This window comes from Triticum aestivum, chromosome 5B (assembly GCF_018294505.1).
Source record: "Triticum aestivum cultivar Chinese Spring chromosome 5B, IWGSC CS RefSeq v2.1, whole genome shotgun sequence".
In the NCBI taxonomy this organism is placed as follows: domain Eukaryota; kingdom Viridiplantae; phylum Streptophyta; class Magnoliopsida; order Poales; family Poaceae; genus Triticum; species Triticum aestivum.
In genome coordinates, this window is record NC_057807.1 from 500,427,147 (window position 1) to 500,441,227 (window position 14,081).

Sequence of the window (14,081 nt, forward strand, 5' to 3'; positions counted from 1 at the left end):
GAATTACAACTCGAAGCTAGAACAAGATATGACTCTATATGAATGCCTCCGGCGGTGTACCGGGATGGTGCAATGAATCAAGAGTGACATGTATGAAAAATAATGCAAGGTGGCTTTGCCACAAATACGATGTCAACTACATGATCATGCAATGGCAATATGACAAAAGTAAAGTATGTCATGATGATGAAGAACGGAACGGTGGAAAGTTGCATGGCAATATATCTCGGAATGGCTATGGAAGTGCCATAATAGGTAGGTATGGTGGCTGTTTTGAGGAAGATATAAGGAGGTTTATGTGTGATAGAGCGTATCGTATCATGGGGTTTGGATGCACCGGCGAAGTTTGCTCCAACTTCTCAAGGTGAGAAAGGGAAATGCACGGTACCGAAGAGGCTAGCAATGGTGGAAAGGTAAAAGTGTGTATAATCCATGGACTCAACATTAGTCAAAAGGAACTCATATACTTATTGCAAAAATTTAGAAGTCATCAAAAATCAAGCACTACGCGCATGCTCCTAGGGGGAAAGATTGGTAGGAAAAGACCATCGCTCGTCCCCGACCGCCACTCATAAGGATGCACAAGCCAGGTACACTTCATGTTTCAAATTTGTTACACACCTTTAACCATACGTGCATGCTACGGGACTTGCTAACTTCAACACAAGCATTCTTTGAATTCATAATCACCCAACTAGCATGACTTTAATATCACTACCTCCCTATCTCAAAACAATTATCAAGTATCAAATTGATCATAGCATTCAATTCACTTCCTATGATAGTTTTTATTGTACCCAACTTGGATGCCAACCATTCTAGGACCAATTTTGTAACCAAAGCAAATACCATGCTGTTCTAAAAGACTCTCAAAAAGATATAAGTGAAGCATGAGAGACTAGCAATTTCTACAAAAATAAGTCACCACCGTGCTCTAAAAGGTATAAGTGAAGCAGTAGAGCAAAAACTATCAAGCTCAAAAGATATAAGTGAAGCACATAGAGTATTCTAGCAAATTCTAATCAAATAGGCTTCTCCCAAAAGGTGTGTACAGCAAGGATGATTGTGGCAAACTAAAAAGCAAATACTAATATAATACGCGACGCTCCAAGCAAAACACATATCATGTGGCGAATAAAAATATAGCTCCAAGTAAAGTTACCAATGAACGAAGACGAAAGAGGGGATGCCTTCCCGGGGCATCCCCAAGCTTAGGCTTTTGGCTATCCTTGAATATCTTGGAGTGCCTTGCACATCCACAAGCTTAGACTCTTGCCACTCCTTATTCCATAGTCCATAAAAGCTTTACCCAAAACTTGAAAACTTCACAACACAAAACTCAACAGGAAATCTTATAAGCTCCATTAGTGAAAGAAAACAAAACCACCACATAAGGTACTGTAATGAACTAATTCTTTATTTATTTTGGTGTTAAACCTACTGTATTCCAACTTCTCCATGGTTTATAAACTATTTTACTAGTCATAGATGCGTTGAAATAAGCAAACCACACGAAAAACAGAATCTGTCAAAAACAGAACAGTCTGTAGCAATCTGTAACTAAAGCAAACTTCTAGAACTCTAAAACTCCTACCAAAATAGGAAGTCCTGGAAATTTTTTTTATTGATCATCAGCAAAAAGAATCAACGCAAAAGCACGTTCCTGTGATTTAACAAAACGAAATTCATGCGCGCAAAGTTTCTGTTTTTCAGCAGAATAAGATCAACTATCATCATATGTTATCCTATAGGTTCTACTTGGAAAAAACACTAATTAAAATATAAAACACATCTAAATAGAAGGTAGATGCAAGATTTATTAAATAACATCAAGGAAAAATATTGGGTTGACTCCCAACAAGCGCTTTTCTTTAAAGCCTTTTAGCTAGGCATTGATAATTTTAATGATGCTCACATGAAATACAAGGATTGAAGCACAAAGAGAGCATCTTGAAACACATGAAAAACACATCTAAGTCTAACATACTTCCTATGCATAGGCGTATTATAAGCAAACAAATTTGCAAGGCAAGCAAAAACTAGCATATGCAAGGAAGAAGAAAGAGACGATAGCAATCTCAACATGACGAGAGGTAAATTAATAAGATAAAAATTTCTACGACCATATTTTCCTCTCTCGTAATAATTACATGTAGGATCATAGGAAAATTCAACAAAATAGCTATCACAAAACATATTCTCAACATGACCCACATGCATGCAAAGTTGACACTCTTCCAAGATAGTGGGATTAACATTAACTAAAGTCATGACCTTTCCGAACCCACTTTTATCAAAAATATCATAGGATTGAACATACTCCAAATATGTCGGATCTAAAGTTGACACTCTTCCAAACCCACTTTCAATATTATTGCAAAAACTATTATCAATATCATATTCATCAAGGGGCTTAAATAAATTCTCAAGGTTATAAGAAGAATCACCCCAATCATGATCATTGAAACAAGTAGTGGGCATAACAAAACTAGCATCCCCAAGCTTAGGGTTTTGCATATTATTAGCCCAATTGACATGAAGAGAATTTATAGGAAAATCATTGCAATCATGCTTTTTATTAAAGGAGGTATCGTGAATCTCTTCATAAATTTCTTCATCATAATTTTCAGATTCACAAATTTCAAGCAAAACTTCATAAAGATAATCTAGTGCACAAAACTCACTAGCAATTGGTTCAACATAATTGGATCTCTTAAATAGGTTAGCAAGCGGATGAGGATCCATAGATCTTAGGTTCTCTGTTTAGCAATAAATAAGCATCTATTACAACGAAACGAGCAAATGAAAGGGCAAGCAAAAGAGAGGAGAAGATTGGGAAAGAGAGGGCGAATAAAATGGCAAGGGTGAAGTGGGGGAGAGGAAAACGAGAGGCAAATGGCAAATAATGTAAATGTGAGGGAGATGAGTTTGTGATGGGTACTTGGTATGTCTTGACTTGAGCGAAGACCTCCCCGGCAACGGAGCCAGAAATCCTTCTTGCTACGTCTTAAGCTTGCGTTGGTTTTCCTTGAAGAGGAAAGGGTGATGCAACAATGGTAGCGTAAGTATTTCCCTCAGTTTTTGAGAACCAAGGTATCAATCCAGTAGGAGGCTCCTCAAAAGTCACACGCACCTACACAAACAAACAAAGAACTCGCAACCAACATAATAAAGGGGTTGTCAATCCCTTCACGACCACTTGTGAAAGTGAGATCTAATAAAGATAATAAGATAAGATAAATATATTTTTGGTATTTTATAATATAGATGCAAAAAGTAAAGCTGCAAATAAAAGTAGATTGGGAGCAAATATGATAAGAGATAGACCCGGGGGCCATAGGTTTCACTAGAGGCTTCTCTCGAGATAGCATAAGTATTACGGTGGGTGAACAAATTACTGTCGAGCAATTGATAGAAAAGCGAATAATTATGAGATTATCTAGGCATGATCATGTATATAAGCATCACGTCCGCAACAAGTAGACCGACTCCTGCCTGCATCTACTACTATTACTCCACATATCGACCGATTCCTGCCTGCATTTAGAGTATTAAGTTCATAAGAACAGAGTAACGCATTAAGCAAGATGACATGATATAGAGGGATAAACTCAAGCAATATGATATAAACCCCATCTTGTTATCCTCGATGGCAACAATACAATACGTGCCTTCCAACCCTTTCTATCACTTGGTAAGGACACCGCAAGATTGAACCCAAAGTGAAGCACTTCTCCCATGGCAAGAAAGATCAATCTAGTAGGCCAAACCAAACTGATAATTTGAAGAGACTTACAAAGATAACTCAATCATACATAAAAGAATTCAAAGAAGATTCAAATATTATTCATAGATAAACTTGATCATAAACCCACAATTCATCGGATCTCGACAAACACACCACAAAAAGAGATTACATCGAATAGATCTCCACAAGAGAGGGGGAGAACATTGTATTGAGATCCAAAAAGAGAGAAGAAGCCATCTAGCTAATAACTATGGACCCGTAGGTCTGTGGTAAACTACTCACAACTCATCGGAGGGGCAAGGATGTTGATGTAGAAACCCTCCATGGTCGATTCCCCCTCCGGCAGAGTGCTGGCGAAGGCTCCAAGATGAGATCTCACGGATACAGAAGGTTACGGTGGTGGAAATTGTGTTTTGTCAGCTCCCAGGATGTTTTCGGGGTACGTAGGCTTATATAGGAGGAAGAAGTACATTGCTGGACGCCCGAGGGGCCCACGAGACAGGGGGCGCGCCCTATAGGGGGGCGCCCTCCTATCTCGTGGAAGCTTCGGCTGCTTCTTGACTTGCACTCCAAGTCCTCCAGATCACGTTCGTTCCAAAAATCACGCTCCCGAAGGTTTCATTCTGTTTGATATTCCTTTTCTTCGAAATACTGAAATAGACAAAAAAGCAGCAATACGGGTTGGGCCTTCGGTTAGTAGGTTAGTCCCAAAAATGATATAAATGTGTAAAATAAAGCCCATAAACATCCAAAAGGGGTAATATAATAGCATGGAACAATCAAAAATTATAGATACGTTGGAGACGTATCACCCTCCGCCAAGCGCGACTCTATCTCCGCTAGTCGTGTCTCTTGCCATAACACCCCTCCTGTCGATAGCAATGGGGCCTTCGTAGTCTGCGGGTCACCCTGCATTGACCGCGGCTCACCCTCCGGCAGCCGTGACTGACCCTTCAGACCACTCATCTTCGTCTTCGCTGCCCTCCGGAATTCTGTCCCCGGACATGCCTCTGCCTCTTCGTAGTGATGTACGGGTAAGCCAATAGATGGAGCATTAACCTAGAATTGTAGCAACCATACTACCAACATATGCATGATGAGTAGCAAATTGGTTGTCACTAATTAAATAACTGATCTTCGGTAAAATGTGAGCATACTACAGAAGACGCAGATGCTTTGTCTACCATGAGCATTTCTTTAGACAACTTAAAAGTGAGGTAAAATTCTTCAGATAACAACGTAGCACAAGGGCAGCCCCATCCGCGGTGTTGCTGCGTGAGGCCACGACGCATTCGGACGCCAGTGTGATGGACGCGGCAACCATGCAGGTCACACCCACTATCATCGCGGTAACCGTGCAAGCCACAACCACCGTCATCGCGGCGCGGCAGCTCGGAGGTGCTGGTAGCACCGCGCCATTGTACTTCACCCCGCTGGCTCGTACGGCCGGTGTGCGCCACCTGTGCAGTTCCACTCCTTCGCTGGGATATCCTCATCTTTCCCTCGTTGATCAAAGATGGTTAAGTTTCCTAACCATAGACATGTGTTGTCATTTGATGAATGAGATCACATCATTAGGAGAATGATGCGATGGACAAGACCCATCCGTTAGCTTAGCATATTGATCGTTCAGTTTTAATGCTATTGCTTTCTTCATGTCAAATACATATTCCTCTGACTATGAGATTATGCAACTCCCGGATACCGGAGGAATGCCTTGTGTGCTATCAAATGTCACAACGTAACTGGGTGATTATAAAGATGCTCTACATGTATCTCCGAAGGTGTTTGTTGGGTTGGCATAGATCGAGATTAGGATTTGTCACTCCGAGTATCGGAGAGGTATCTCTAGGCCCTCTCGGTAATACACATCATAAGAAGCCTTGCAAGCAAAGTGACTAATGAGTTAGTTGCAGGATGATGTAATACGGAACGAGTAAAGAGACTTGCCGGTAACGAGATTGAACTAAGTATGAAGATATCGACGATCGAATCTCGGGAAAGTAACATACCGATAGACAATGGGAATTACGTATGTTGTCATTAGGTTCGATCGATAAAGATCTTTGTAGAATATGTAGGAGCCAATATGGGCATCCAGGTCCCACTATTGGTTATTGATCGGTGAGGTGTCTCGGTCATGTCTAAATAGTTCTGGAACCCGTAGGGTCCACACGCTTAACGTGCATTAACGATATAGTATTATATGAGTTATGTATGTTGGTGACCGAATGTTGTTCGGAGTCGCAGATGAGATCACGGACATGACGAGGAGCTCCGGAAAGGTCCGGAGGTAAAGACTCATATATTGGATGATATGATTAGGCCAAGGAGTCAGGCCCACGGGGCTATAGGTCAGTGCAAAAGAAAGTTTTGCGGAGGTCAGAGGCCAAACGCGGGAAACCCTGGCATCTGGCCCTAGGCCAGACGCCGAGGCCCATGGCGTCTGTGCAAGACGCCAAGGATTGTGGCGTTTGGGACTCTTGCCTTTCGGGCAAAATCGATTTTGAGGAGGCTTTTGCTCCAAGTTTCGACCCCAGGGGTCAACATATAAATAGAGGGGCAGGGCTAGCACCAAAGACACATCAAGATTCACCAAGCCATGTTCCGGAAACCCCGTCCCCTTTAGTTTATCCTCCGTCATAGTTGCCGTAGTCCTTAGGCGAAGCCCTGCGGAGATTGTTCTTCACCAGCAGCGTCACCACGCCGTCGTGTTGACGGAACTCATCTACTACTTCGTTCGTCTTGCTGGATCAAGAAGGTGAGGACGTCATCGAGCAGAACGTGTGCTAAACACGGAGGTGTCGTACGTTCGGTACTTGTTGATCGGGACGGATCATGAATGTGTACGACTACATCAACCGTGTTGATAAACGCTTCCGCTTAGCGATCTTCATGGGTATGAAGATGCTCTCCCCCTCTCGTTGCTATGCATCTCCTAGATAGATCTTGTGTGAGCGTAGTAATTTTTTTGAATAACATGCTACGTTCCCTAACAATTATTTCTGCTAAGGATAAAACGATGGTTTCTTTATCACATTTGGACGATTGTTTTACTGTCTACATTCACTACTTGGAAAAACCCTAGCAGTAGCGCGGGCTTAGTGGCTAGCAGTAGCGCGGGGTCCCGCGCTACTACTACGACGCTACAACTAACTATTAGCAGTAGTGTAGGACAAACCCCACGCTACTGCTACTGGTGTTAGCAGTAGTGTGGGGTTGCACCCGCGCTACAGGTGTTAGCAGTAGCGCCAGACTCTGCCCCTCGCTACTACTATTAGTGTGTATTTCGTCTCCTTATATTTATAAACTATTATGCAATTTTATATAGTAGCAATGAAGATATTGTGCAAAAAACATATATTAGATTAAAGTGCTTTAATCTAATTCTTGTTCTTCCACAACTTTGAATTAACAACTCATCATCCGTAGTTATATAGTAACAACTTATTATCATCATCCGTAGTCATATAATAATAACTCATCATCATCATTCAAGCACATGACAAGTTTTAGCTAGGACCTACTCCTCTCTCGAAGGTAAAATAGTATAAAACAACAAAACCCTATCTTCTCCTTTATGGAGAATAGAGATCCACTTGTCTCCAATTCATGGGTTGCGCACCCTATTGCGTCAAATTAGTTTCCTGCACGCATTCATTACTTTCCCCCATCCTTTGATTGTCAGGTCTTCATCTCTTCGAGAAATCGAGTATGAACTACAGAAAGTCACTGGTAGACTTGACTGTAAGCTGATAATATCCAGCTCGCCTTGGATAAGAATCAGATGAGGCACACAATCCTTCGGGAGCTTTTGTTGAAGAACATAATAGTAACATAGTTAGCAATGTAGATTAGCTTAAGAAGAATGTATGCAAAAGATGGATTAGTGACAATAGTAAAAAATCTTACCATGCTATCTCCATGGATCTTACAATAGTTCAGCATGTGGACTAGTGACATATATTGACCATAATTCTAGCCAAGTTCATAATTAATCTTGAAAGTCTTAACATCATTAATAAATGAGACAAGGTAATTTTTCTCCTCCCAAGTTAGTTTTGCGTCATAACTGTAGTAGGTATTCTCTATTACCTTCCGTATACTTCTTGGAGGATGGAAAATAAGTTATCAGTTATAAATAAACAAGTTTAGTAGGGATGAATACCAACTATTTTTAAATAAAAACTATAAATTACTTACAAATTTGTTTGACAAACTCACATGGAGGTAGAATTGGAATCATGTCCACATCCCCTAAATGTCGATATTATCTTGAATATCATCTTCAGGACGAATATTGAATGTTATTTGCATATCCTCGTGAAATCCGTACGCCTTGCATAGACCTCTCCAATTTGAACAACCAAAATGTGAGTGATTTAGTGCATTATAGAGCTAAACCCCAAAAGTGAAACCATTCTTCGTCCTAAGATGAGCTATCTTCTTCTCCATATTCTCAATATCTTCAAAACCAAGCTTTTCCAAGACATACGTGATACGTCTCCAACGTATCTATAGTTTATAAAGTATTCATGCCATGTTTATAACAATTCTATATTGTTTTGGTTTGATTTGAATGGAACTAACCCGGACTAACGCTATTTTTAGTAGAACTACTGTGGTGTTGTTTTTTGTGCAGAAATAAAAGTTCTCCAAATGTAACGACACTTTTGACGTTTTTTTGGAACAAAAGAGGCACTAGAAGCTTCATGGCCACCACCCACTAGGGCGCGCTAGGGGCCTTGCCCATCTGCTGGTGGGTGGTGGGCCCCTTGAAGCCCATCTTCAAGTGAAACAGATGCCAAAAATGCTATAAATACAGAAACCCCCAGAAATAACCCTAGATCAGAAGTTTCGCCGCTGCAAGCCTCTGTAGCCACGAAAAACCAATCTGGGCCCTATTCTGGCACTCTGCCGGGGGGGGGGGGAAATCATCACCGGAGGCCATCTTCATCATCCTGATGGCCACCATGATGAGGAGGGAGTACTCCACCCTCGGGGCTGAGGGTTTGTACCAGTAGCTATGTGTTTAATCTCCCTCTCTCTCATGTTCTTGATTTGGCACGATCTTGATGTATCGCGAGCTTTGTTAACATAGTTGGATCAGATGGTGTTTTCCCCTCTCTATCTTGTTGTGATGAATTGAATTTTACCTTTGAGATTTCATTATTATCAGATTGAATACTTTGTTGGATTCGAGGGCACTTGATGTATGTCTTGGCACTCAACTCGCGGATTCTTGATGTGACATTGGGGTAATCTATGCATAGGGGTTGATGCACGTTTTCGTCCTTGTTTCTCTAGTAGAAATCTTGGGTACTCTTTGAAGTTCTTTGTGTTGGATTGAGTATTATGAATCTGAAATTGTTTAATGCATATCGTATAATTAACTCACGGATACTCGTGGTGACATTGGAGTATCTAGGTGACATTAGAGTTGGTTGATGTGTATCATATGGTGTTATTTTAGTACGAACTCTTGGTCTGTTTGTGACACTTATAGGGATAGCTCGATAGATCGATCGGAAAGGATAACTTTGAGGTGGTTTCGTACCCTACAAACAATTTTGTCTTATGTTCTTCGCTAGATAAGAACTTTGGAGTGATTCTTCATCGCACTTTGAGGGATGGTTACCTGATCCAATTATATTAGCATTGTTTAGAGATTGCACTAGCGAATGTACGGACCCTAGGCCTCATTTTCAAGAATTGCAATACCTTTTGTGATCATTTTTGTTACTTGCTACCTTGCTGTTTTTTATTCTTCCTATTACAAAAATCAATATCTACTATCACTATTACACTTGTATCACCATCTCTTCACCGAACTAGTGCACCTATACAATTTACCATTGTATTTGGTGCGTTGGGGACACGAGAGACTTTTTATTATTTGGTTGTAGGGTTGTTTGAGAGAGATCATCTTCATCCAACACCTCCCACGAATTGATAAACCTTAGGTCATACAGTGGAGGGAAAATTGCCATTGTCTTACAAAACTCTGCGCTTGGAGGCCCAACACAAGTCTACAAGAATAAAGTTGCATGGTAGACATCAATACGGTCTTGCATGGCGGGGGATGCACTAGTCAAATTGTAAAAAAATTGGAAATTACACGTTGAAGCAACAAAACATCATATGCCATGCATAATTACGAAAAAATATTTATCGTAGTTACGAATCGTAAAAACTTCGAAGGTCTCCTTCAGCGTGATGGCGAAGCACCTATCGTTATCCAGGTGAGGCTTCGTGTTGCACAAACCCCTGTCGTTGGTGCAGTAATGGAACTTGAGGATCCGATCGTCATCAGAAATTTCCTGTGTTCATAATTTAAAGATTAAAAATTGATAGCAATTATCAGAAACTCAACACACAGATCATTATTCAGCTCTGGGTGACTTTCGGTGTATCGAGCCTTCCTTGATAACTCTCATCTTACATGGTGTATATTGTGGGCACTCCTCCTCTGATATTGCGATCGTTAGTGATGGTCGCTCCTCCCTTCATTCCAAAGTGCATTACACCAAAATGTCTTGCACACGGGAATGAAGGAGAAGCAACCCCCATGATAACAGTCAGGATTCTTCCTCTCCGATATTTCGACTATATATGGTAGATACTCCCTCACAGATATGTCGACCGTCGGTGATGGTTGCTCCCCCTTCTCTCGTGCATTACCAAGGTATATCACGAGAAGAAGAGGGGAAACGACCACCAGGACAACAGTCGGGATCCTTCCTTCAAGAATAGAATGAAAGTCATACAAGGAGCTCCGACAGACTAACAGTCAACCCATTCCATATATCGAGTAATGACATAAAACATGGCATGTGTTTTGCCCGAATGTCGTTTAATTCCTGTTTTGGCAAATCACGGGCACTCGATATTTCCTACTTTATAGCACAAGTCATGATAAAATTTACGAAAAATTCTGGCATTACCTTTGCTAAAATAGGACATATCGAGCGCCTGAAATTGGCCAGAACAAAAATGAATCAACATTCCGGCAAAACATAGGCCACTCGGAGGTGTTCCCTACAAATTCATACACATGTCCAAAGAGACAACCAATACATGTCCAAATATTATCATACACATGTCCGAGGAGAAGAGAAGAAGGTGGTGGACTTTTAGCTCACTGACTCGGCTGTAGAGGAAGAAAAGGAAACTCCGACGATGATCACTCCAGGGATCTTGCATATTCCACCGAGTGAAAATTCTAGATCATCAATATTCTCCTATAGCATTCTTTGATGACGAAGCGATAATGACATAAAAATAATGAAATTGTCCAATACACTTCTATATTTATAAATTATACTAAAATTTTCTATACTAATTTTTTATTAAATACTAAAAAAATCATTCCCAATTTTTTTACTAAAAATTTCTATTACAGAATTTGATACCTAAATATTTCTCGTGTAACATTCCAATACATTTTATACCTAAAAATTTCTACATAGAGGAGGTGGTGGAGGGACGAGTGAGGAGCGGGAGGAGGAGTGAGCAGGAGGATAAGGAGGAAGGAGGGCAATGGGAGGAGGGAGGAGGAAGGAGAGAGGAGGAGGAGGAGGAGGAGGAGGAGGAGGAGGGAGGAGAGCGGCCGGAGGAGGGAGGAGTGAGCGGGAGGAGAAGGAGGGAGGAGGGCAGTGGGAGGAGGGAGGAGGAAGGTGAGAGAAGGAGGAGGGAGGATAGAAGCGGGAGATGTTGCGCTATGGGGTTTAGAATGCATGTCGGTGTGATTGGATGTTTGCAAAGTCTTGGTATTGTGATCACTCGACGACATCCCACATCAGCTTGTGTCTCCCGTGGGTGATGATGTTCCTTCTGTCTGCTAGCTAGGTCATGCCTTCTCCTGGGAACCCACTTTTTTCTCATCTTCTTTTACCCTTGTTACTTTTATGGTTTTGGACCGGCTTTCCTCAAAAACGGGATCAACTTATTAAGGTTTTTGATCTGGTTTGCCTTATACACCGAGTCAATTTTTTTCTATGAATGAGATCAAATTCAGGTGGTCTCCCCCCCCCCCCCCCTTGATTGTTCAAAATATTAAGGCACTACAATTCCTCTTTTACGTCTGAATATCCTTACACGCTTCGTAGTTCACCAAGAGTAGATCGATTGGCGAGTTATTAGTAAAAAAAATAACATCCTATTTCATAGATAACTATTTTACATGTGCATCCTTTTAACTGGTTGTATGGATCTTCTTTTTTGGCAAAGTTGAAAAAAAATCTAATGATGGTTGGTGTCTCAACAATTTTCTGGACAATTTGGAGATTGAGAAATAGTGTTGTTTTTCACAATAACAGGATAAACGACCCTAGTGTTTATGTAAATATGATTGCTAGATGGCTAAATGACTACGTTGTTTTGCAGAGAAAGTAGAAAAATCAAGAAACCGTGAGATGAAGAGTAAGAATGTTCCACATGAGAACTTTGTCCTGAAAACCATAGCTTATCTGCCAGATTTGACAACAATATTACTACACAGTATTTGAAATTGGATACATAACTCTCTTCAATTTAGAAGACGATACTTCAATCAATGAACCAGGACCCTCGGGAACATAACCACGGCTCCGGAGAAGCACCCAATGATGGATCAAGATGATAGGGAGACCTATTGTGCAAAGCCTATGGAACTGCAGGGAACTTATGGCTACAACTCACTAGTGGAGCGTAGTGGAGGACAAACGTGCCCATGACCCCCCGCCCCCCTCTCCAAAAGTGGAAGCAAAATTTTGGTACTCCCTCTATTCACTTTTATAAGACGTCTAGACAACTCAGACAACGTCCAAAATAGTTGAATGTCCAGCTGTCCAAGACGTTTGTAAAAAATGGAGGAAGTGGGTATTTTCGTCAGTCAAGCCTAGCCCATCAGCAGATAGAGCGATCAACAAAGAACGAACCAAAGTCTTTGAAGTATTTCTTCGAGTAGAGGTTGATAACGCGAAGAAGGCATTTTCAAAAAAATTCATTGTAATTTCAGAGTCTGGTGCATGAGCACCACTGAGGGTGCCTCTAGGAGCAAGGATACAAGGGCTCTACTGCTACTTGTAATGTGGGAACTGTGAAAGCATAGGAGCGGATAGTATTAGATGGTGATACTCCGTCGAGCACATTTGTAATTAAGCAGATTTCGGTAGAATGTAGGGCGTGGAAGACGGCAGGCTTACTTAAAGCAGACATGGATAGGTTCCTAGCGGCCATAGAGGTGGGTCATGACGCGAGTAGTTAGTTTGCGTTAGGTTGAGTGGAGTTGGGGTTATCTAACACTTTGTAACACCAACGTGGAGGGGCTTCGTAATCCCCATCCTCTTCTTTAATATATAGTACGCACACTCGTGCGTATTGGAGGGAAAAAATAATTTCATTGTAATTCTTAATCACAGGAGTTACTTTGTATTTTTTTTGATCTTATGTCCAAATCGCTGCATTTGTAATTGTTATGAGTATGTTTAAAATTACGTGTGTTTCTCAAAAAATAAAAAAAACATCACCTCGTCCATGGAGATCGTCTGCCTCCAGCCGCCGCTTCGGCCGTCGGCGACCTGATAGCATGTCCTGAGTTTTGACCTGCAAATCTCTTTCCCCGAGACCTGTATCCACTTCTGAACTCCATCTCTGCTCCCCCGGTGGTTGAAGTTGATGCACGCCGCACACCCATGGTTCAGTGTCACAGTCCGCTCACACTGGGAAGCTCCTCCGGCTTCTCAGCAGCTGGAGCCGCACCGCTCGCGCGCGGCTCGCCCATGCCTGCAGTGCACGCCGGCACTCCGAGCCCGACGTCATCGCCCAATCGCCCTGGACCCCTGGTTTTGGTTAGGTATGTTCAGTACACCATGTTCTGTTTTTCTGATTTGTGCAAGCCCCAAGTTAATTGGTTGAAATTTTGACGTCCACCCCCAGTAGTGTCCACCTCATTGATTAATTGATCGAAATTTCTACTCCCTCCGTTCCTAAATATTTGTCTTTCTAGAGATTTCAAATGGACTGCACATACGGATGTATATAGACATATTTTAGAGTATAAATTCACTCATTTTGCTTCGTATGTAGTCACTTGTTGAAATCTCTAGAAAGACAAGTATTTAGGAACGGAGGGAGTATGTGTTATGAATTTTATTTGGCTAGCAACAGGAAAACAGCGACGATGTGGCCATTTATTAAAGGAAAAGGGGGTGAGAAATTGTTGAATCTCCATCATCTCCTGGTGATCTAGCGTTGGTGGTCATTACTCATTAGGGGTGGTCTTTTGTGTTGGAACACCAAAATTTGTGTCATTGTGTGAACAAAAAAGGCTAATGACATGGTCAATTGGTCA